Source organism: Pseudophryne corroboree, chromosome 4 (assembly GCF_028390025.1).
Source record: "Pseudophryne corroboree isolate aPseCor3 chromosome 4, aPseCor3.hap2, whole genome shotgun sequence".
Taxonomy (NCBI): Eukaryota; Metazoa; Chordata; class Amphibia; order Anura; family Myobatrachidae; genus Pseudophryne; species Pseudophryne corroboree.
Window position 1 is genome coordinate 790,337,911 of NC_086447.1, and position 15,782 is coordinate 790,353,692.

The following is a 15,782-nucleotide window of genomic DNA, read 5'->3' on the forward strand; positions in this document are numbered from 1 at the left end:
CTTCTCTCAGCGTCCCTCCGGAAGCACAGGCAGGCAGGCAGCTGGGCTGGAGCCAGGTTTGCAGAAGGCGCTGTCAGGCCGGAATACAGAGGTCACCTGCAACAGCGTCGGGACCGCGGCGCCTCCGTACTCAGTCTCAGCTGCAGGACATGATCGCGGTGGCCGAGTGTTGGACAAGCAGGGAGACGTGCAGCAGCGGCGGCACCGCGCCAGTCACTCAGCTAACGGAGATGATCGCGGCGGGTGGGAAGTTGGAGAAGCAGCTGACAGACGGGTAGAGGTCCCTGCGCCCCCGGAAATCCGGCGCCCGGGGCGCGTGACCCCTTAGCCCCCCCCCCCCTAGTTTCGGCCCTGGGTATATGCAATTACGGTCGAATTCCCGAAATTGTCGAAAAACTGGACTTTTTCGCCAAAAAAAAAAATCGTCAATGCAATTCAGTACTTTCCGTCAAAAAAACGAACTTTCAAGATTCGACTTTTTGAAATTAGACTTCTGTCAAATTCGACTTTTCTGCAATGATACAAGTGCTGCAATTCGACCAAAGTATATTCAATTGAAGTTTGCAAATTCGACAACAGTGCTTTTAGACAGTAAATTCGTCATTTTCAATCCGCCACACTTTGGTGGGTGAAACTAATAAAAAAAATTTAAAACGTGTTTTTTTGGGTGTTTTTTTTATTGGTAATAGCATATATATTTATATTAGAAGGGATTAGGTACTTGGTTTGTCTTTTTTGGAGGCACAAGTATTTTTTATAAATTTTTAAAAATAATATTTTTAAGATGGAATGGTAAAATCCCGAAAAAAAATGGCGTGGGGTCCCCCCTCCAAAGTATAACCAGCCTCGGGCTCTTCGAGCCGGTCCTGGTTCTAAAAATCCGGGGGGGGGGAAATGACAGGGGATCCCCCGTATTTTTAAAACCAGCACCGGGCTCTGCGCCTGGTGCTGGTGCAAAAAATACGGGGGCCAAAAAGAGTAGGGGTCCCCCGTATTTTATACACCAGCATCGGGCTCCACTAGCTGGACAGATAATGCCACAGCCGGGGGTCACTTTTATACAGTGCCCTGCGGCCGTGGCATTAAATATCCAACTAGTCACCCCTGGCCGGGGTACCCTGGGGGAGTGGGGACCCCTTCAATCAAGGGGTCCCCCCCCCAGCCACCCAAGGGCCAGGGGTGAAGCCCGAGGCTGTCCCCCCCCATCCAAGGGCTGCGGATGGGAGGCTGATAGCCTTGAGAAAAATGACAGAATATTGTTTTTTCCAGTAGTACTACAAGTCCCAGCAAGCCTCCCCCGCAAGCTGGTACTTGGAGAACCACAAGTACCAGCATGCGGGAGAAAAATGGGCCTGCTGGTACCTGTAGTTCTACTGGAACAAAAAATATCCAAATAAAAACAGGAGACACACACCGTGACAGTAAAACTTTATTTCACACATGTCGACACACATACATACTTACCTATGTTGACCCGCCGACTGCCACAGTCTCCGACGATCCTGGGTACCTGTGAAAAAAATTAGACTCACCTGATCCAGGGTCCAGAGTATAATCCACGTTCTTGGCAAAAAAATAAAACGACAAACCCGTGCCAGCGGACTGAAACGGGTCCCATGTTGACACATGGGACCCCTTTCCCCGAATGCAGAGAGACCCCTTCGTGACTGCTGTCACTGAAAGGTCTCTTAAGCCAATCAGCGAGCGCAACGTCCTTGCACTCTGCTGATTGGCTGCGCTTCTGAGCTGTCAGACAGCGCATCGCAAAGCCTCTCCATTATATTCAATGGTGGGAACTTTGCGGTTAGTGGTGGGGTCACCCGCGGTCAGTGGCTGACCGCGGGTAACCCCACCGCTGACGGCAAAGTTCCCACCATTGAAAGTAATGGAGGGAGCTGTGCGATGCGCTGTCTGACCTCAGACGCGCACAGCCAATCAGTTGAGCGCCACGGAAGTAGCGCTTCCTGATTGGCTGAAGGGACCTCAGTGACAGGAGTCATGTGGGGTCCCGGCACATTCGGGGAAAGGGGTCCCATGTGTCAACATGGGACCCCTTTCAGTCCGGCAATGGTCGGGTATGCGTTTTCTTTTTTTACCAAGTACGTGGATTATCTCCCGGACACTGGATCAGGTGAGTCTAATTTTTTTCCCAGGTACCCCGGATCGTCGGAGACTGTGGCAGTCGGCGGGTCAACATAGGTAAGTATGTATGTGTGTCGACGTGTGAAATAAAGTTTTACTGTCACGGTGTGTGTCTCCTGTTTTTATTTGGATATTTTTTGTTCCAGTAGAACTACAGGTACCAGCAGGCCCATTTTTCTCCCGCATGCTGGTACTTGTGGTTCTCCAAGTACCAGCTTGCGGGGGAGGCTTGCTGGGACTTGTAGTACTACTGGAAAAAACAATATTCTGTCATTTTTCTCAAGGCTATCAGCCTCCCATCCGCAGCCCTTGGATGGGTGGGACAGCCTCGGGCTTCACCCCTGGCCCTTGGGTGGCTGGGGGGGGGACCCCTTGATTGAAGGGGTCCCCACTCCCCCAGGGTACCCCGGCCAGGGGTGACTAGTTGGATATTTAATGCCACGGCCGCAGGGCACTGTATAAAAGTGACCCCCGGCAGTGGCATTATCTGTCCAGCTAGTGGAGCCCGATGCTGGTGTATAAAATACGGGGGACCCCTACTCTTTTTGGCCCCCGTATTTTTTGCACCAGCACCAGGCGCAGAGCCCGGTGCTGGTTTTAAAAATACGGGGGATCCTCTGTCAATTTTCCCCCCCGGATTTTTAGAACCAGGACCAGCTCGAAGAGCCCGAGGCTGGTTATGTTTTGGAGGGGGGACCCCACGCCATTTTTTTTCCGGGTTTTTCCCGTTTTTTCCCGTTTTTAAAAAACCGGATCAAAATCCGTCAAATCGGCCGTTTTTCGGCCGTGGGACTGTCGAATCCGTTTTTGATTGAATATGGTCAATTTCGGCACCCACTTGCCGAAATTGGACGGTCGAATTGTGTCGAATTAAAAAACGCCCGATAATTTGCCGCGATTCGCCGCTAATTGCATATACCTCATAATCTTCAAACTGCATGATTCATTGAAATAAAGAGATGTACTTCAGGATATACTGTAACAAGTGGGATTATCCATCCCCTTTACATTTAATCTATAAACTCATTTTTACCTTCCACTGTTTCTCCATCCCTTGTGATTGTTATTATGCCTTGTATGTACAATTTACTGTGTACTGCCAGACACATTGGCACTATGCAAATCAAAATAAGTAATATTAAGAGGCTCATAAAGAATTGGTCATCTGAATTTTTAATCAAATAATAATTTCTATACTGCGCATGCGAACAGAAAATATGTTGCATCTGCTTTATAATGATTTTAATGTTAATTACAAATTCCTTGCCATTTACCCATAGTATATTACTGCTCCATTCCAGTAGAAAAACATCACTTGTCTTTTCCATTAGAACCCAGTTTTGGAGAACCCTTGCTTCTTTGCTGTGGTGTGGAGGCAGGAGGAAACAATAGTGCTGACGAAGAGAGTACTTCAGCCAGAGTATATTCTTCATAGCCCACCTCAGCCAGGTAATATCAGGCCTGTATTACTCCAACATACAATAACATCTTATAAATGTATCCAGAATAATGGGTTTAGGGCCTAATTTTGAGTTGATCGCAGCAGCAAATTTGTTAGCAGTTGGGCAAAATTATGTGCACTGCAGGGGAGGCAGATATAACAAGTGCAGAGAGAGTTAGATTTGGGTGGGGTGTATTCAAACTGAAATCTAAATTGCAGTGTAAAAATAAAGCAGCCAGTATTTACCCTGCACAGAAACGAAATAACCCACCCAAATCTAACTCTCTCTGCACATGTTCTATCTGCCCCCCCCTGCAGTGCACATGGTTTTGCCCAATTGCTAACAAGCTTGCTGCTGCGATCAACTGAGAATTACCCCCTTAGAGAGGCATAATGAGTGAGGAGTCGTACAAGCTTAAACCGAATACAATGAGGTGGTATTCACATAATGATGACTGAAACCGACCTGGAACTAGAATTTATCTTGCTGGTGATCGACCACTGGCCCAAAATACGCTCAGCTGATGATGAAAACCAGTAGTTAAAAATATTCCAATTAGATTTTTAAAGAGGGAGATAACAGTTATTTGTATTTAATTGAATTTTAATTTGCAGTTTTATTTTGTGTTTGGTTTTGTATTAATTGTACTTTGCATGCTGAATCTGACTTTTACAACTATTAATAGCACTGTCCAGATACTTCATTACAGTATTACTGTATATTGTGTACAGATTGAGTAATGTGATTTTAGTCTTTACCAATAACACTATCTAGCTCACGGAGCGATCGCTGCTTAAAATCTAAGCAATCTGACTAGATTGCTTAGATATTAAGCAGTGATCTGTTCGTGTGTACCCCCCACAGCGATAGCGATGCGCAGCCCCGTGCATCTCTATCGCTGGTTCTAGATTGGCCTGCATGCAGGCTCAGTCTAGCAGGTCGCTCATTTCACCCGCTGGGTGAAATGAGCGCCCCCCCTTCTCCCCCGCACGCTCAGCACACATTGCGCTGTGCTGAGCGGGGGTAGAGATGTGTGCTGAGCGGTCTGCTCAGCACACATCTCTCCCCAAATCGGCCGTGAATACGGCCCTTTACTCTTGTCAGAAACACACATGGTGCTATTTTCTCCTGGTTTAAACCTGCAGCATATGCTACTGTTGCCGAGCTGGGCTCATCTTGAGATGCATTCATTTCAGCACACACACGGAATTGCATCTAATTTGCACATTTTTATGCCTGCACAGTTTATATAAATATTCTTTCAAGTTTTCATGAGACCCTAAGTGACATATGGAGGACTATGTACTAAACCCTGGAGAGAGATAGAGTGTACGGAGATAAAGTACAAACCAATCAGCGCCTGTCATTTTTCAAACACCTGTAACTTAGCAATTAGAAGCTGATTGGTTGGTACTCTGAAGAGAGTATTGATTAGATAGGAAAGGAGAGGGTTAAACCTTCGAGGCTGGGGAGGGCCTTGTATGATATCAGGTGGTAGTTTTAATCCAATAGTGAAGCAAGGAGGGGGATAGTTTTAATCTTTAGGGCTTGTTAGGGGTGGAGTCAGCCTTTTTTTTTACGTTTGTCTTCCTCCCCTCCCTCCCCTTTTTTGTTGCTGTTGGTTTTGCTTTGATTTAGGTGTTGCGTTAGCTGTGGATGGCGGGAAAGAACGGCAGGTTACCTGTTTTAGGGCGTATATAGATTGGTTTTTTATTGGTTCCTAGTTGTTGGTGCGCTCACCTTCGTTGACTGTTTATGTCTGCTGGACCACCCTAATGGGGGCAGCCTCGTCACCCATACGGGTGGGTAGTCAAGGTAGAAGGATGAGCGGATACCATTGTGGGTTTAGCTGGTTTGGTTAATGGTTGTGATGATGTTGTCAGTTTTTGAGGGTTGTGGAAGGAGTTTAGCCAGTCTTTCTTTATCACCATTCTCTAGTTCTTTTCCTTACCGCTATTTAAAGTTATAGCTCAATGAAATAAATAAGCTAACAGCTTCTGCCAAATATAAGTCTCCATTTTGTTTTGTTTTTTAAGGTTAAAGTGTTATCGCTGATTCATGCACAGGGCCATCATCAGCCGTTAGGAGGTTTAATCTCTCTCCACTTTATCTCTCTTCAAGGCTTGGTAGGTAGATCCCATAGATCTATGAATGTAAAGCTAAGCTAGCGTACACACCGCAATGCAGAGATTAATGTGACCCTCACGAGCTCACCACCCAGAGAAGTTAACATTTCATATCATAAATTATAACATTATATTTGCTTGGTGCATAAATTTGTTGTGATATGGCGTGGTCCTGTTGTCCTCCTGCAACTAGCTGAACTAAAGCAGGGTACACACTATACGAGGATGTGTCCCAGTGATGGTGCAATGCCATGTAATGATACATCGCGCCGCAGTACTCACTATACGATATATCATACGTCAGCATAATGTATCAATACATACTGCATATAGAATGCATCCGCCTATCTGACGTACAGCACATCAGATGGGAAAATCCAATGAACGATGTGCGGAATACGTACAATATATAGTTCCGATCAGTGCTGAGACAATATATATCACATAGTGTGTATGGAAAACCCAGCTTAAGACTTATTACGGAGAGTATCACATAGGGTGAGCTTGCCAGAGAAGTTACATTTGAAAGCCTGAAGCAAATCTCGTAAACAGCTAAGAAAGAAAGTTTCCCTTCATGCAACACAGCCAGGGAGTTAGTTAATGCTAGGAGAGGGACCATTGGCTTGTGCTGTGCATTCATGCAAGCAACTTCGGAGGGAGGACAGGCCCTAGCAAGCAAAACCGTGAAAGTCACTATGCCCCAAAGGAAATCCCTGTAATCCTTTCATAATATGCAAGAGGATTCAGGGAACACCTGGATTGGTTTGGTTCCCTCCTTGTATTGATGTGAGACTATAGTATGAATAAAGTCTGTTGTGGTTTTAGGAAACCCCCGAGTGCCTGTAGTTTATTGAAGTCCCACTGTAGGCACATCTGCTGCCCATTCTGATCTCATCACCCCTGCACACAAAGACAACCCCCTCCTGGGCACTCTGCCAACATAGCCGTAAGAAGCATAGACAACAGAGGATAAGGTGGCACGTCTTACCCTGAGTAGTCAAGTTTTAAAAGGAAAGAGGTTAGCTTAAAGATGGAAAGGTCAGGAGTTACTGAGGGAGGGATGCAGGAATAGGAGGCCCAGAAGAGAAGCAATTCTAAATGAAATGTTTAAAGGAATACTCCACTCTAGTCTTAATGCACTTTTTCATAATAATGCATTTTAACGACCTAAAGTGGTATTTTTGCAAGATAAAAACGGCTTATATTTTTAGTTGCTGCAGATACATTCTCTAACAGAGTGTATCTACCCTTATTTATAAGGTAATAATCTTCTTTTATATAAAGATTTGTCTGCCCTACAAACACATCCCCACCCCCACCTGCCCAGTGTTGGCATGTTTGAGTTCCACAACAAAAACAATATAGTTTTGCTTGGGTTTGAACTATTCCAGTAACTTATTATTATATTGTACATATGGTAATGTATAAAAACCAACATTATTCCTGCCCAGTCTTTATGCCATAATTATGTAAAACTAGATGATTGCTTTGATTTGTTTGTTGGTAACTTCATTGACCAGTGTACATAGTACTAGTGTACTTAGGGGGTCATTCCGAGTTAATCTCTCGCTGCCGTTTTTCGCAGCGCAGCGAACAGGTCACTACTGCGCATGCGTATGCACCGCAATGCGAAGGCTCGTGGTACGGGTACAAAGCGGATCGTTGCTGGGCGATGGATTTAACAAAGAATCCATTCGCACAGCCGATCGCAAGGAGATTGACAGGAAGAGGGCGTTTGTGGGTGTCAGCTGACCATTTTCAGGGAGTGTTTGGAAAAACACAGGCGTGTCCAAGCGTTTGCAGGGCGGGTGTCTGACGTCAATTCCGGGACCAAAAAGACTGAAGTGATCTCAAGGACTGAGTAAGTCCAGAGCTACGCAGAAACTGCAAAAAACTTTTTTGTCCTGCTCGGCTGCACACGCGTTCGCACACTTGCAAAGCGAAAATACACTTCCCCCGTGGGCGGTGACTATGCATTTGCACGGCTGCTAAAAGTAACTAGCGAGCGATCAACTCGGAATGACCCCCGTAGTTAATTTTAAAGATGGCGGAAAAAGTCTTAACCACTTAACTGGCATGGTCAGATGACATGCGACCGCGCTGCCCCACTGTCTCCCCCGCTTTTTGACGAGGAGATCTGTTCTGCAGATGTGCATAATATAATATTTAAATATTTTTTTAAATACTTTTTAAACTATATTAAACAAAATAAAAAATTTGAAGGGAAAAATCATCAGTTAAGTTGTAAAACTTTATTATTTATGAAGTTATTTACAAAGCACACACATACTCTGCAGTGCTTTGCAAGCACAGTGCAGTGAAGCAGCAACACTAACCACTGTGCCAGCAGTGCTGCTCAGTTGGAATTTTTTACCTTATACATCCACCAAGCTACTACGGGGATGATGCAGATTTAAATGGATACTCATTTGTTGAGCAACCGAAAACAAATTCCTAATATACATGTGTATACCTGGCCAATAATATTTATTCTGATTCTGATTTGTTGAGAATATCTCTGAGCAGCAAGGCTGCACAGTGGATAGCATTATAACCTCACTGCACTGCAGTCTTGGGATTTATTCCCACCCAAACCCTACCTGGGTGGTGGTTGTGTGTTCTCCGACTGGGAGCAGTCAGGATCCTGGCTGTCGGTATCCCGGCAGTCAGATTAACGACGCCAGAATAACGACCCTATTCTGAATGCCGTCACCGGTTTCCAGAATGGGTGCACAATCCCGGCGCCGGAATACTGGCAGCCGAGATCCCGAACGAGGACTGACCGCGGCACTCCACAGGTAAGCCGCGGGGTGGGGAGAGGTTAGTTTAGACTACGAGGGGGGGGAGGGTTAGGCTGTGTCCGGGGGGATAGGGTTAGGCAGCGGGAAGTGGGGGTTAGTGTTAGGCACCCCCTCAGAGGGATAGGGTTAGGCTGCAGGGGGGGGGGGGTTAGGTTAGGTAGCGGGACACAGGGTTAGGGTTAGGCACCAAGGGGGAAGTTAGGGTTAGGCTGCGGGAAGGGAGGGTTAGGGTTAGGGGGTTGGAAAGAGGGGAGAACACCCCTTACTCACCCCTGTCGGCATCTTCAAAATAGGGATCCCGGCGTCTGTATTTCGAGCGCAGAATCCCATGCGCCGAGAACTCATACTGAACCCCTCCCACTGACTGTGTGGGTTTCTTCCCGCAATACAAAAACTTACTAGTGTGTATGTGTGTGCACGTGGTAGGCAATATAGACATACCTACTTCTATGGTCTCCTCTCCAGGAGAAGCGCGGGGAGGAGACACTACAGGACAATTCAGGGGATGGGGCTGAGCTGTCTTGTCCCTAAGCCCCGCCTCCATCATGGCAAAATGCCACAATTCGCAGGTCCACAGGGAGGAGGCTGGGCTAAATTATGCAGAAACACAAATCCCAGCTCTAATCTCCTCATCTTTCCCACTTCACTAGGAAGCAGGCGGGATACAAGAGATTTGGCCAGTCTTCCGTGGGTGCAGGGGGCTACCCGAAAACTCATGATCCTCCCACAACTTGCAGGAGAGTTGGCAAGTATGAGTAAGACTGTAATCTCCACTGGGGCAGGGCTGATATGAATGGCCATATATTCTCTGTAAAGCGCTGTGGAATTTGTGCGCACGGTATAAATGTTATTTAATAAAATACTGTAAACAATAAATATGTTGTGTGTTTTCACACTGCACATGCACCAGAACTGTGTATGTAAGAATGGGTGATACAGAGTTCTAGGTATTTCATTAACATCTCTGTGCAATTGGGCTTTTTCACGTAGGCAACTTCAGCGAGGGCATGTAGATACATAGAAGTTGGTCATAAGCGTACATACCAGGTGTATCATTTGCTAAGCATCAGCCATTACATATTTAACTAAAGCAGTATTATATAACCATAGGGGGAGATGTATTCATAACCACAGAGGGAGATGTATCCATAGGAGGAGATGCACCCATAGAGGGAGATAAATCAAGCCTCCTAAAGAGCTGAAAAGTGGACAAGTTGCCGATAGCAACCAACCAGCTTCAACCTAAAATTGTATATAATGTACTTGATAAACGCTAGCAACAAGCTGATTGGTTAATGTGTGCAACTTATCCCCTTGTACGCTTCTTCACTCTTTAGAAGGCTTGATAAATTTCCCCCAAATACATCCTCTTTGTTGTATACTGGAGCTTTTGCTAAATCCTTTTCATCTACTTAAAACTTTTCTTTCATACCTTTCCCCTGTCTCCCACCCTCTTGCTTGTTTCTACAAGCTATATAAATTGATTATGGCCCAGTGTACTCAATGCTAAAACTTTAAACAGGCAGATTTAAAAGAATAAAAACCAGAAAATGCAGTGAAATGTAGACTCATTATTCTAATCTTGTTAGTTATGGTAGCAGGAGAGGTTGGGGTAATCCTCTAACAAATAAAACATTCTATCAAGTAAATAATCACTACTTAGACTTAGATTAAAAAGAAAACAATTTTCTCCCCTTGCTCGCAATAAACGTAGAATTTGCTTGTTGGAATCTGATAGTAGCTGCCGGGAAAAGGGAAGTATGTGAAAAGGGATTTTCTGACCAAACTGTAGATCATGTTCCACTTTAACTACCCATAGATCAGCGCCTTCTGGTCAAAGGCACTTTAATCTTCGAAGTGCAACGTATAAAATAACTTGCCCAGATTTTATTTTTTGTAATGTAAATACAGTGTAAGAAATCCTCTTAGAAGTTTTTTTTCTCCCCTTTTAGAGTCAAATAAATACATGGAACAGCCAGGTCGGAGCATATAATATTGTGGAAGAGAAACATATACCAGGTCATAAAGTTACAAGTCACGCTGTACGTCTGCTACTGAAAAATAATGACATATTTCCTGAACTTTTATACTTATAGACTCATGTACAGTATCTATAATCAGGTTAGCTGAAAGTAATGGTCACCATATGGTCTAACTATCAGCTTAGGGAGTTTTTATACCTATTACACATAGTATACGTGTGTCTGTTTGTGTGTTTATGTTCCTTTTTCTTGGTACTTTTCTTGTTTGTTTGTTTTTGCAGCACTCTCATGAGCGAATTTGCTGTGGTTTGGTTTGTGGAACATTCCAGTCCACGGAGGCTAAAATGAAAAAAAAAAAAAAAAAATCTATCAAATGAGAATCCCAGGCAGATAAATAACCCAAGGCTGTTTTAGCATTGATAAGCTGAGGTTGTGCAGAGAAGTACGCGATTCAAAATGGTCACACCAATATCGGTGTTGTAATATAAAATAATGCGTCAAGACTCAAAACAATTCTCATGGCTAAAAATTGATCTGGATAATTTGATCTGGATAATTTTTAGTCTTCTAAAGCTAGTTTTACCGTGATAACTATGAACAGGGGCAGAACCAGTGGTGTATCTGTCATGGGGTGCAAGGAGTGTGGTCCTGTGTTCGCTGCACAAATTGCACATGTGCAGTAAGAAAATCACCAGGTAAATGGCCACGGTGCCATTTCCCCAGAGACCAGTCATGTGCACTAGACTCTGGCACAGCGATAGGGTCTCCTAGTGACCCTTGTGTTGACAAACTGTGCTGTCAGCCATAGCGGAAGGGCCCCGGATGGAGACTGCACACAGGACACCAGCTCTAATGATATGCCCCTTGACAGAATACTACATTGCTGGACCCCATTGCAAAATGTTGGCGTAACCGGTATTTTTGGTTCATCAACCTAAGGCCCAGTCTCAATGCTTAGTCAAACCTGATTGGGCTTTCAGCTACAGGACTATAGGGCTGCAGTAAGTATGGAGACGGCATGCTCATATGATGGAATATGAACTGGCATCAGCGGGACACCGTCAGGTTTGTGTCCCAAAATTGCTAAAATTCACCTCTTGATAAATGATAAGAAATTGCAGCTCAGCTCTGCACATTGGATCCATAGAGAGAACTTTGGGCCTAATTCAGATCTGATCGCAGCAGCAAATTTGTTAGCTAATGGGCAAAACCATGTGCACTGCAGGCGGGGTAGATGTAATATGTGCAGAGAGAGTTATATTTGGGTTGGGTCATACTTGCCTACTTTAGATTTCTCCTCTCCGGGAGAAGCCTGGAGAGGAGACACTGCAGGAGACTTTGGGGGGGGCGGGGTTGTGACATCACGTGGGTGGGACTAAAATGACGCGATTTGCGTCATTTTAACCACTTCCCCACCCCATGGACCCGCGAATACGGGAGATTATCTCTCCATCCTGCCCGCATCACTAGGGTCCAAGCAGGATGCGGGAGACCTGCCTACTCTTCCGGGGGTGCGGGGGGCAACCCAAAAAACTGGGAGCCTCCTGCAGCTTCTGGGAGAGTAGGCAAGTATGGGTTGGGTGTGTTCAAACTGAAATCTAAATTGCAGTGTAAAAATAAAGCAGCCAGTATTTACCCTGCACACAAACAATATAACCCACCCAAATGTAACTCTCTAGCTAACAAATTTGCTGCTGCAATCAGATCTGAATTACCCCCTTTGTCCTCTCCAATCAATATAAACGACTCTTAGGAAAAAAAAAATCTTTGATGTACCACTGATGGGAGCAAAAAAAAAAGTTTAGCAATGTATTTTGCAGAAATTGTGTGAGTTCATGTATAAACCCATAAGGGAGCACACATCCCTCCACTACCGCATGTGTCTGCTATATAATCCAATATTATAGTGTAATAAATGCAGTATTTTTCTTTTTGTCAACATGTACAGTTGACTGATAGAAATCTAGATTCAGGGCAAATAGACAAAGCTGCACTAGCTAATTACAGGTCAATAGTGTTATTTTCCTTCAGGCTTGTCTTTAGAATAAATTGTTCCAAAGTTACAAAATTTGCCAAAGGATATAGAGGCAATATTAGATCACCTTCACTCATCCTGTTCTAGCTAGATATGCAGCACATTCTTATGTAATTATATCGTTTTCTGGAAAACTATTAGTTCATCAAATAGCATTAGGTTCCTGATCTACGTCTACTAAAAAGATCTGTTCTCCGAGAATTTTTTATTACCTAAATACATATTCATATTAGGTTATGACCCTAAGTGGGAAAGATTCGGAATATAAGGATTTATTTATGCTGCGCTATGTATTGATCCTCTGCAAGAGTTTTCTTCAACTTTCCAGCAACCAAAAACTAGCCAGCAAACTAATATAAATATGTGCGTTCTCTCCAACTTTGCCGGTCCCCATTGCTGAGAATAACAAACACCTGAGATTTACTAAATTGACTGTGGCCACCGTCCCCTTATAGGGCTATGGAGATGACGATAAGGGATTTAATATTAGTTGGTATCAAACTCTTTGTAAATTGACAAGAGCGAGGATAAGCCAAGCCTACGGTGGAAGTGCCAGAGATTTGGCTATCCCTGCTACATAAATAGACCTCATTGTACCTCTCAGCTGGTCTGATTTAGGTGGGACAGTCCTGATTTGAGCAATCTCTCCCACTGTCCAACCTGCTGGCACTGATTAGAAAGTCATAAGGTATCAGTTGTACTGATCAGAAAGTTATTCACTTTTGCACTGTGCCACCCCACCACCCTCCCTTCACCCTCCCTTCACCCATACTCCCCTCCCCGCTGAGGTATCCATACTTCCTCTATAGCAGCGATCACTTTTGAAATGCTCTGGTCCAATTTAGGTGCAGTGAAGTCCCAGTCATGGGCCTAATCAGCACTCATCCAAAGGGCTTTATGCAAATGTACTGTGTGGTTATGGGCCCCAGTGATTGACTGGTCCTTCCCTTGCATAGATGTAGGTTCATTCCATATAATCAGAAATATCTAGATAGCATCTTTTTCCTCTTGATTTTTTTTATATAGTATCCGGCAGCAATACACTTTTTATGGATTAAATGACATGCCTTGATATAGCAGGAATATACTATATATATATATATATATTCCTGCTATATAAAGGCATGTCATTTAATCCATAAAGTGTGTATTGCTGCCAGATACTATATATATATATATATAGATATATATATAGATATATATATATACAGAGAGAGAGAGAGAGAGAGAGAGAGCAGTAAATGGGGCACTCACCAATGTAGTCGAAATCGCATAATAATTTAATCGATGATTAATTGGCAATAATCATCATCTTGCCAATTACCTGATTAAAGAAGGGAGTATTTCTACTGTATTGGTGAGTGTCCCATTTTTCTGAATCTCCTGATTCATACAAGAAGCCTGGCTTGAGTGCATCCCAAACGATGACATAAGGCGGATGAGTGCAGATTCCTAGATTTCTCTCTCTCTCTCTCTCTCTCTCTCTCTCTCACACTCTCTCTCTCTCTATCTATCTATATATATATATATATATATATATATATATATATATATATATATATGTATATATATACACACACACACACACACACACACACACACACGCACACAGGTGAAACTCAGAAAAATAAGATTTTACTCACCGGTAAATCTATTTCTCGTAGTCCGTAGTGGATGCCGGGACTCCGTAAGGACCATGGGGAATAGCGGCTCCGCAGGAGACTGGGCACAACTAAAACAAAGCTTTAGGTCTACCTGGTGTGCACTGGCTCCTCCCTCTATGACCCTCCTCCAGACCTCAGTTAGGATACTGTGCCCGGAAGAGCTGACACAATAAAGAAGGATTTTGAATCCCGGGTAAGACTCATACCAGCCACAACAATCACACCGTATAACTCGTGATACTATACCCAGTTAACAGTATGAACAACAACTGAGCCTCACAACAGATGGCTCAACAATAACCCTTTAGTTAAACAATAACTATATACAAGTATTGCAGACAATCCGCCACTACGAGAAATAGATTTACCGGTGAGTAAAATCTTATTTTCTCTGACGTCCTAAGTGGATGCTGGCACTCCGTAAGGACCATGGGGATTATACCAAAGCTCCCAAACGGGCGGGAGAGTGCGGATGACTCTGCAGCACCGAATGGGCAAACTCTAGGTCCTCCTCAGCCAGGGTGTCAAACTTGTAGAATTTAGCAAATGTGTTTGACCCCGACCAAGTAGCTGCTCGGCAAAGTTGTAGAGCCGAGACCCCTCGGGCAGCCGCCCAAGAAGAGCCCACCTTCCTCGTGGAATGGGCTTTCACTGATTTAGGATGCGGCAGTCCAGCCGCAGAATGTGCAAGCTGAATCGTACTACAGATCCAGCGAGCAATAGTCTGCTTTGAAGCAGGAGCACCCAGCTTGTTGGGTGCATACAGGATAAACAACGAGTCAGTTTTCCTGACACTAGCTGTCCTGGAAACATAAATTCTCAGGGCCCTGACTACGTCCAACAACTTGGAAGCCTCCAAGTCTTTAGTAGCCGCAGGCACCACGATAGGTTGGTTCAAATGAAAGGCTGATACCACCTTAGGGAGAAACTGGGGACGAGTCCTCAATTCTGCCCTATCCATAAGGAAAATCAGATAAGGGCTTTTACATGACAAAGCCGCCAATTCTGACACACGCCTGGCCGAAGCCAAGGCCAACAGCATGACCACTTTCCACGTGAGATATTTTAATTCCACGGTTTTAAGTGGCTCAAACCAATGTGACTTTAGGAAATCCAACACCACGTTGAGATCCCAAGGTGCCACTGGAGGCACAAAAGGGGGCTGAATATGCAGCACTCCCTTAACAAAAGTCTGAACTTCAGGTAGTGAAGCCAGTTCTCTCTGGAAGAAAATCGATAGAGCCGAAATCTGGACCTTAATGGAACCCAATTTTAGGCCCATAGTCACCCCTGACTGTAGGAAGTGCAGAAAACGGCCCAGCTGAAATTCCTCCGTTGGGGCCTTCCTGGCCTCACACCACGCAACATATTTTCGCCAAATGCGGTGATAATGGTTTGCGGTCACTTCTTTCCTAGCTTTAATCAGCGTAGGAATGACTTCCTCCGGAATGCCCTTTCCCTTCAGGATCCGGTGTTCAACCGCCATGCCGTCAAACGCAGCCGCGGTAAGTCTTGGAACAGACAGGGCCCCTGCTGCAGCAGGTCCTGTCTGAGCGGCAGAGGCCATGGGTCCTCTGAGATCATTTCTTG

General features: G+C 44.7%; 1 long non-coding RNA gene across 3 annotated transcripts in view; it reads left to right on the forward strand.

Moving 5' to 3' along the window:
- LOC134911773 (uncharacterized) overlaps nt 1-15,782 on the forward strand; it is a 119,318-nt gene that overhangs the window by 16,198 nt on the left and 87,338 nt on the right. The window contains exons 2-3 of one of the 3 annotated variants that reach the window (XR_010176833.1): nt 3,474-3,591; nt 9,162-9,327. This is a non-coding gene — a long non-coding RNA (uncharacterized LOC134911773). Of the gene's footprint in view, nt 1-3,473; nt 3,592-9,161; nt 9,328-10,466; nt 10,554-15,782 lie in introns of those variants that run through there. The other 2 variants (XR_010176834.1, XR_010176832.1) reach the window with 2 other exon arrangements.